Raw genomic sequence first — 9,538 nt, 5'->3', positions numbered from 1 at the left:
TATACCTGCATACACACAAATGGTGATCAATAAATATGTGGCCTGTCATAAAAGAAAATTTCACATTTAACAAATTACAGTACGATTGATTATGCCATAAATTTATTTTTCAACAATTTTACCTGAATTTTTACACAAGCTTATTTTCAGCATTTTCTAAAAAAAACTTTTTATCTGCACAAATATGCACTCATAATTACTCTTTGCTGATGTAAATGTTCAGTACCTTCTGTGGGGGGGGGGGGGGGGGGCAGAAAGCTGAAAGCTCTTTCTAACTACTGACTGACACACTCACTCACTGATATAAATGTTTAGTACCTTCTAAGTGGGGTAGAAACCTGAAATGTTGCATACTGCTGAAACTAAAAGCCAGTACCCCAGGTCATCAAAAAATCACAAAACCATCATTTCCACAAGCTAAAATATCCACAAACTGGAAGGGCATTCGGTAGAGCGCATACCTCTGCCACACAATGCCTGATCCAGAGAACATATTGGGACCAATAAGTGTTTTGAAGTATCATGCTATTATGTATATATATATATATATATATATATATATATATATATATATATATATATATATATATATATATATATATATATATATATATATATATATATATATATATATATAAAGACCCACCCACATCTCTCACCTGTGAATGGAGGGAACAGCCAATTAGCTCTCACCTAATCAACTAAACCGAGGTGGATAGGATTATATAAATAATTGACACCTCCCCCACTCCTCCAGCCAAAGAAGCTGAATGAAGCAACCCAAGAAGGCCTACACAAGGTAAGTGCTTTGCTGTTTCAAACCCTTCCCAAAGGTTGTGGACAAAAACGAGCCACCCTGGCCCTCCAAGGGGCACCCACTTACAATCTGGCGAAGTACCTTTCCCAACCACTCAAACTTAACAACCCATTCAGCACACAATGTGAAGAACACCAAATAATTTTCGACCTAAACAGAAATGTCCGCCTGGAGAGTGATGATTTTATGGTTTCATTTGATGTTATTACATTGTTCACATTCATACCCATCCAATTGGCAACATAGACCCTAGAACATTACATGTTCTAAGGTGAAAGTGTACAAATGATACTGAGGTAAATATTGTCATGTCCATGCTGGTTAAGACCGACCTGGACGAATAACCGAGTCTCCCTTGGAGACGGATAGCTGAGTTCTTAGGAGATTATGGCGTGAGCGGGATGGGAGGGCAGCAAAGACGCGTTGCAGATGGAAGCACGAGGGTTTATACTCGAACCAACAACAAATAGCCAACACAAACAAAGTTAATAAATTGGGGTTTAATAAACAGAAATTAAATGTATATAATGGAAATAAATCAAAATGGGATAATAATGAAATGCGAGGTGAACTAAACCTAACTTCAAGACACCTCCACACAGACTTTAGCACAGACAAGGGGACAGGATAAATAAAAGAATAATCCTCCCTTTCTCCCGACACTTAGCTGGGTGCCCAGAAATGAGTTTCTGAAGCTTGGGGTTCGCCAAACCGTGTCGTCATTGCGTGGGAAAATGCACCCAAAATGGTGCAAAGCCGCTCTTTGGTGGGAAACGTATGTGAGGTAGTTCATGTGGATGGTAGCTTCATTAAGGAACCAGAGGCTGTCGTGAAAGTTCCTCCTCACGATTGAGACTGCCACCGCCGCTGCTCTCTGCACAATGGCGCCGCCTTCTTCCTCGATGACACAACACGAGGCTCTGAGGCGGGGTCTCTCATGTCCCAGCTAAACAGTCAATGGCTAGCATCTTGCTCCATCACACGAGCAAATCCGCCTCAGCACGAACATGAGAATCATGCAGCCTTCTTCACCATGTCGAGGGGAAGCCAGAAAAATGAGACCTCTGTCTCCAAGCGCGTACCTCACACATTCTCTCTTTACGCTCCTGTTTGTGTCCCAACCACCGATCCTGCCTCCATCCTCATCTCTCCCCTTTCTCACGTCACACCCCATCCATCCTCCACCCCAGGGGCGTGGTCTCGCGAGTTGTCATTCCTGGAGGAAAGGTTCTCGCCTGCTCGGAAATGATCAGCTCGGCTGTTGTTGTTCTAAGGACATGATTTTTTTTATTGCCGGTTTTGAAATGCAAAAACATAGGAAAAGGTCACAGGGGGCAATCACATTCTGGGAGAAATTAGCCTGAGACCCTACCTAATTTAACACAGCAGCCCCCCCCCCCCCCACCGTGTGGTGACACATAACACTTATGCTCACAGTTTCCCTACTTAATTTACATCAAGATGTCTCCTCCCCGTACAAGGACCATGCTACCCTATACAATCCTACCTTTGCTATGAAATTCCTCCATCTCCCTCACAAGCAGAACAATATGTACAAATGATACTTACTCGCCATGCAGCACATGGAGCCGGATTTGGAGTGAGCGGTGTGCAATAATTGATTGGTTCAGTGATTAATTGTGTAATTAAATAAATAATAGTCGTAAAATAACTTATTTTTCAATTTCCTAATCGCATACCTAAACCACCACTGTTTCATCCGAATGTCTCTCTTTGAAAATTAAGTAATTAATCGAAAAATGAATAATTAATCGATTCATCAATCATTCAAAAATACCCTTTATAGCCAAATCTCTTGTTCACTGTCGTGTCCAAATATCAGTTTTCAAGCTCAAAGGGTGCCCGAGATATTGGCCAGATAAAAAAGAAAATAAATAAGGAATTAATAAATCGATAATAATTAAGTAATTCATCAATTAATTGATTAATCAAAAAATGTAAAAAAAAAAAAATGTTTTTGTCAAAGCACATCTTCACTATTGTCCCCAAATTTCAGCTTCCTGGCTCAAAGGATAGCTGAGATATTGACGGACAAAAAACACGAACAAACAAACAAACAAACGGAGTGAAAACTGAATATTCCCTTCATTCGGTGCCTCCCGATGACATCATGCATCACCTGGATATGGAATTGGGAAGGAGCGGTGTACAATCATGAGCGACTGTTTGGCAGTATATTGTGTCCTGTGCATTAACATTGGCATACCTATGATTTGATATCAAACAAATTGTTTATTATACCGGAAACACCCGCTTCTTAAGGGAGCGGGGTCCTGTGTTTGTCCATGTGCATACCATGCGGATGGTGGAGTGTAAATATTCTTTTTTTTGCTGGCAACAATCATTCCTACATTCTTGTGGGGTTGGCAGGGGAAGCCTGGCCAAAGTCTTTCATTAACCGGCTGTCCAGGACTGAAGATTGACGAAGGTTAGGGGAGGAATTTGGGATTTGTTCATGGTGCTGGGGATAGTTCACCACCTGCTCTAACACGAAGGACTCTGTGGGATCTTTAACGTCTATCATGTAATGCCAGCAGACAGGGCGTCTAATTTAACATCCATCCGAGGGACGGCACACACATTGATGAATCACCCTTCCTGTGAAACACAAGGATGACAATTTATAGCTGGGTCAAGGTTCAAACCCTGCATAGACAGCTTAGAGGTGAATGTGCATACCTCTGGGCCAGGGGATCCTAAACCCAGGGTCACACCCCAAACTTGAACCCGCCCCCTCAAAATCCCTATTTTTGAGGGGGGTTTTCACGTCGCAAGAATTTTCTCCAACAATTTTATCAAAGGTATTATTGTTACCAAGTATTATTGTTACCATTTGGGAAGCGAGAGGAATGTAATTTCAAATTTGGGTTGTGGACAAAAAGTTTGGGAACTACTGCTCTCGGCCATCCTGTCAGGCCCCATGTTCATATTAATATTGACTTGTTGAAACTGCTGCAGACAGTGAAGAAGGAAAGTGAAAAGGCTGTTTATTATTTAAACCTAAAACAGACTAAATCTTGTCAACTGAGAAGATCGACGTGTTCAGATTGGGAGATGATCATGTGGAAATAGTGGAAAGTTTCATCTTCCTGGGTTCTGGAGATTGAAGTGAGTGGAGAATGTGGAGGAGAAATGAATAGCTGGTTCGTAATGGGAAAGAACAGCAATGTCAGGATTGATGAAGATCTGGAAAGACCAAGATGTGACGAAACAAACCAGGAGGAGGCTGGTGAATGATCTGGTATTTCCAGTTCCAATGTATGGATGTGAGTAATGGGCAGTGAAAAAGAAAGAAAGATAGAAAATTGACAGTTTTGAAATGTTGTGTTGGAAACGAATGTTAAAAATCCCATCGGCATCAAGAAGAACAAACAAATCAGTGCTTGAAGAAATGAGAGCACCATATCCAGTACATTAGAAGCACTGATCCTGAAACAGAAACTGTCACACTTTGGATGCATTAAACATGCAGAAAAAGAAAGCCAGGAGAAATCATCCAGTATGGTTGAAGAAAGAAGAGGCAGACCTTGTATGTGCTTGATGGATGGAATAAAAGCTACAACCAAGCCGTGTCTGCCAGAGCTTCAGAAAGCAGTGAAGGATAGGGATGTTTGGAGAAATCTGATCATGAATGTCACCAGAATTCGGACACGACTTGACGGAATTGGATAACTGGATATAATTTTTTTTTACTTCCGGTAAGTGTGCAGATCAGTGACTCATGGCCTACCCACTGCCCATGTGTAAGTCCGTCCAATCTGCTCCAAATTCCCCTCGGGTGAGTATTAAACAATTCTCGCGACCATTGGGAATGGAGTCATGTGTCGAATAACGGTCGCAATTGGGCTGTCATGGTGTCGGGGGCAATATCACATGTTACACTTGAAGTCATTTCCAGAAAAAAATCACACATCAGGCCCCAATATACAAGTTATAAATAAACAATCCATTTACAGTACGCATATAATGTTATGGCAAGAAAAATTGGACAGACAATGGGATATAAATAATTTATGCCTAAAGACTCAATTAAGCACTTCCAATGAGCTAAATATCACTGTGGCCTTTCTAGCGACCTACCGAAAGGCCAAGCAAGTAGAGCTACAATCACTGTTGTGTGACCTCTCATCCCCATAGCAAGTTTGGTTGAGATTGGATAAGTAACAACCGAATGTAACAGACAGACAGACAAACATCAAATTGCATATTTTAGTATGGTAGAACTTTGTAGAGTTTGTTGAGGTAAGACAATAATTGTAAGTATATGAGTGGAGTAAATATGGGACAAGAGTTAATGTTAATAATGTATTTTACAGCCAGTAGAAAGATCGCTAGTGTTTGGGAGAATTTCTGGTTGCTTCCAGATATAAAGCCATCTCATGGCAATGAGCAGTTTCTGGCACCATTTGGACATAGAACCATTTGATATTTACAAGTACCATTAGTTTGTAGTGACAGGAACTTTGGGGAATGTTCACGAACTGAGTATGTAAGTGGCAAAGTAGACTCTTGAGGGTGGGAATGGAGATAACAATTCAGTCACGATTTGCTTTGTGCTGTGCTGTGTCAGTGAGTTGCTTAGTGTTTTTCCTTTTCATAAATTCCAGTATATGGACTTCTACTTGGACGTGGCTGTGTGCATTGAAAACATCCTGATTGGTTTCGAGAGAGTGTTGAGACACTTGAACCCCTTTTTTAAACAAGGAAATCAACAGTACACTTTGCAGCTTAGCACTGGACAGGAGATTGATTAGCAAAGGTTTTTTTCGTCATGCGGAGATGCTCGCTTCGGCAGAAAGGGAAGCCAAAAATGTTCAGGCCAAAGTAGATAAAGTCCAGCAGGGCTGATTTGAAGGTAAATCGGTCTCACAGAGCATCAAAGAGACATGGTATGTGGAGAAAGGGGTGTTGAGCCAATTAGATAAGTTATAGTAATAGAATAAGGTAGAAATCCCTGCATCATAGCACAACCACAGCAGCAGTGGTGGAGGAGTTATTTTACAAGGATCCTGAATATCCAATGTTTAATGCGGTTGAGCCGAAAAAAGCCAAACAGAGACTACCAAGACCACATATGGCAGAACTGCCATCAAAAGAAGTATTTGAGAGGTAATTTCATTAGTTTAATAATTGAAAGATTGGGGGACAACTCAGCATTGTTCCTGCGATTGTTGATGGCATCTTGCCGTGAAGAGGATTTCCTCAACCTATGACTGGATTTAGTACACACAATGGAGAGGAAAAACGTGAAGGAGTGGGCTGAGGCTGTGGTTGTACACATCGCAAAGAAAAGGCGCCTTGACAGATGTGACATCTGGTGGGATATCCCTTTGTTGGATGTAGCAGGGAAAATAGTTGCAGGGATATCACAAGAGAGCAAAGGGGTTAGTTGAAGAATGACCTGAGTCACAATATGGATGCAGAAAAGGATGAACCTGTTCAGGCATTATTGTTGGCTTTGTTGCTGAATGCCAACTGGTGGAAAAGTCTTAGGAGTGCAGAGCAAAATCGATCTTTCTTTATTGACCTTAAAAAGGCCAATGACTTTGTGTCACATGCTGCGATGTGGACAGCACTGGGGAAACTAGATCTGACCATTCAAATCACCTAATTCATTTGATCCTTTTATCAAACATGCAGGCCAATATTTGCCTGGATGACACCCTCTTGGAAGAGATTGATGTGAGCAATGGCCAAAGAGAAGGATGCTGCATACCACCCATTCTGTTTAACCTTTATGCAGGGTGTTTCAAAAAAAGTAGACCATTTGAACGTTTTATTACAGAAAAATTACAAAAGGTAGCAAGTTCAGTGATATATTAATGGTAAGCATACACCATGCCAATTTCTAAACACTCATTATACTGCTTGTAATTGACATATTCAATGTGTCCTCCACCTCTGTTCAAGCAGGCTTTGATCCTGACTCTGAAATTCTCCACAACACGTCTGCAAGTGGCTAAAATGGTAGCCTGACAGTCGTCCTCCACCTCCTGCTTCAGGACAGCAAGGGTTGGAGGTTTGTTGGTGTGAACTTGACCTTTGGCAGAACCCTAAAATAATAAAATATAATGGATTCAAATCCAAGCTGTGGGATGCCAACTCATGCCCTGTGCCCAGGCTGATGACACGATTTCCAAACAGCTGGTGGAGTAAGATGATGGTTTCACCTGCAGTGTGCAGTGGGGCACCGTCCTGCATGGACCATGCAAGTCTGAGTTGGTTTGGAGATGGTAGTTGAGCGAGATCAGCATGGATTCAGCGTAAGACCTTGTGGTATTGCTCAACATTTACTGTCACCATCTTACCATTGCCTTCCTTGAACCAATACTGTACGGTCCTAGCATACCCCATCTGACATTCAATGCACAGAAGCAAGTAGACTTGGGGCCCTTGAGAGACATCTCAGATACCTTCTCAGGAAGCTCAGCACCCCAGAAGTTGTTTGTTGTAATTATTGACAGCCCCATTCAAATGGAAGTGTGCTTCATGACTGAACCACAAGGAGTTGATCCAATTTGGGTACCTTTCCATGCGGTCACTGAACCAATAACACATTGCTACTTGGCTTGCCATGTCATTCAGAGTTAGTTTATGCCTTAGATATAATGTCGGGGTAGAGCTTGAGTTCAGAAGTGAGTGTGCCACACAGATAAGGCTGAGATTGCCAGTTCTCAGGAACCCCAATGGTGGAATTTCTGAAGACTTCCGACAGCAGAATCTCTCACAAGATCAAAGTTCCCTTGGTCCTTGGTAACACTTGGTGGGTGGCCACTGTTACCGTTATTTTGATTTTTCATGCTTCCATTTGCTTGGAATGGGTGTGAACATTGTAATACTGACAGTATCATCGGCGCACCTGCACGTAGGATTTTGTCTCAAACCACAAAGTCACGATTTTCACTTTTTGTTCCACTGTGAACACCAGAGCTGAAGTAGGGTCCTCCTGACTACTTGTTAGAAATGGCATACCATCAACCACCACCATGCAAGAGAGAAGGGTATATATAGCATTAGACACGACAGAATATCAGTCTGCTCAAATAGTCCACTTTTTTGAAACACCCTGTGCTTTGTGCAACACTTGCCTTGTGGGTGAATGCTGAAATGCATGATTTGGAATGCTGAAATGGATCGAAAAAGTAGGAATAAATCTAAAGTATAAACATGATAGGAAGTTGTTCCCAAGGTGTGTGTATCTGTAGCTATATATATATATATATATATATATATATATATATATATATATATATATATATATATATATATATATATATATCCAAACCATCGACCACCTCAAAACCATCAATAGAATCAGCCCCACCGGTAGTAACCTCATCATATTGCATACCATTGGAATCCTCTTTGCAAGTGGAGATTTAAGAAAACATATTAAAACCTACAGGGTAGGGGGGTTGAGGACGGGGGGAAGACCACAATTATCTTTTATGCATAGCGCCGTCAGGTGGAAGGCAGTATTACAAATCATCTTCTTATCTGCATCGCCAAGCTCACAATTCTGGCACCCAACAACCAGACTCGAAATGTTGTCCATCTCGAGGCAATGTAGAAGTCAGTATTGTGTACCATTCCCTTATTGTATCATATTGCCTGTTTTTTATGTTAAATGTTGTATTTTCTGTGTTGCATTAATCGTTACATTATTATTATTATTATTATTATTATTATTATTGTAGTGCTTGCTAAATCATATGTGATGAATTAATTGCAATTGTACATGGTACCTGGCTCTCCTTTTCAAAACTCTAATAATTCATTCCACACAAGGTGCTGGTACCTCTGCTGGTAGAAAGAGGGTGTTTCAAAAAAAGTAGACCATTTGAGCAGCCTGATATTATGTCGTTTCTAATGCTGCACCCTTCTCTTTTGTAGGTTATGGTGGTGGTGGTATGCCATTTCTAAGAAGTAGTCAGGAGGACCCCACATCAACTATGGTGTTCACAGAGGAAGAAAAAGTGAAAATCGTAACTTTGTGGCTTGAGACAAAATCCTACGTGCAGGTGCATCAACGATACTGTCAGTCTTACAATGTCCACACCCATAATGAACCTTCCAATGGGAGCATTCAGTCGTTTGTGGAGCGCTTCCAAGCACATGGAAACGTGAAAAATCAAAATAAAGGCAACAGTGGCTGCCCAGCAAGTGTGACCAAGGACCAAGGGAACATTGATCTTGTGAGAGCTTCTGCTAAAGTCTGAAGAAATCCCAACATCGGTGTTCCTGAGAACTTGCTTCAGTGACCAAAGGAGGAGGAGGAGATTTGGATCATACTCTGTGCAGAGCGTTGGTGTTGCTAAAGCAGTCTCCTTGGCTATTGGGCACAATCCTGGACGGGTCGCCACTCCGACACAGTATACCAGCATGCTGGACACAGGCACTCATTTTGCTGACCCCGGAAGGATGACAGGCCGAGTTAACCCCTCCTGGTATTAATTCAACAGCTGAGCAGGATTTGAACTCAAGACCCGAGGACCCAAAGCCCACCACCCTCACCATTAAGCCAACACCAGGCATGACCAAATGGAAAGGTACCCAAATTGCATCAACTCCTTGTGGTTCAGTGATGAAGAACAGTTACATTTGAATGGGGCTGTCAACAATCACCACATCTTCTCAGGTACTGAGCCTCCTGAGGAGGAGTCCGAGATGTCTCTTAACAGCCCCAAGTCCACTTGATTC

The sequence above is a fragment of the Eptatretus burgeri genome, chromosome 10, assembly GCF_056783735.1.
Source record: "Eptatretus burgeri isolate ZD-2024b chromosome 10, Ebu_testis_v1, whole genome shotgun sequence".
Lineage (NCBI taxonomy): Eukaryota > Metazoa > Chordata > Myxini > Myxiniformes > Myxinidae > Eptatretus > Eptatretus burgeri.
Note: the sequence above shows the minus strand (reverse complement) of the source record.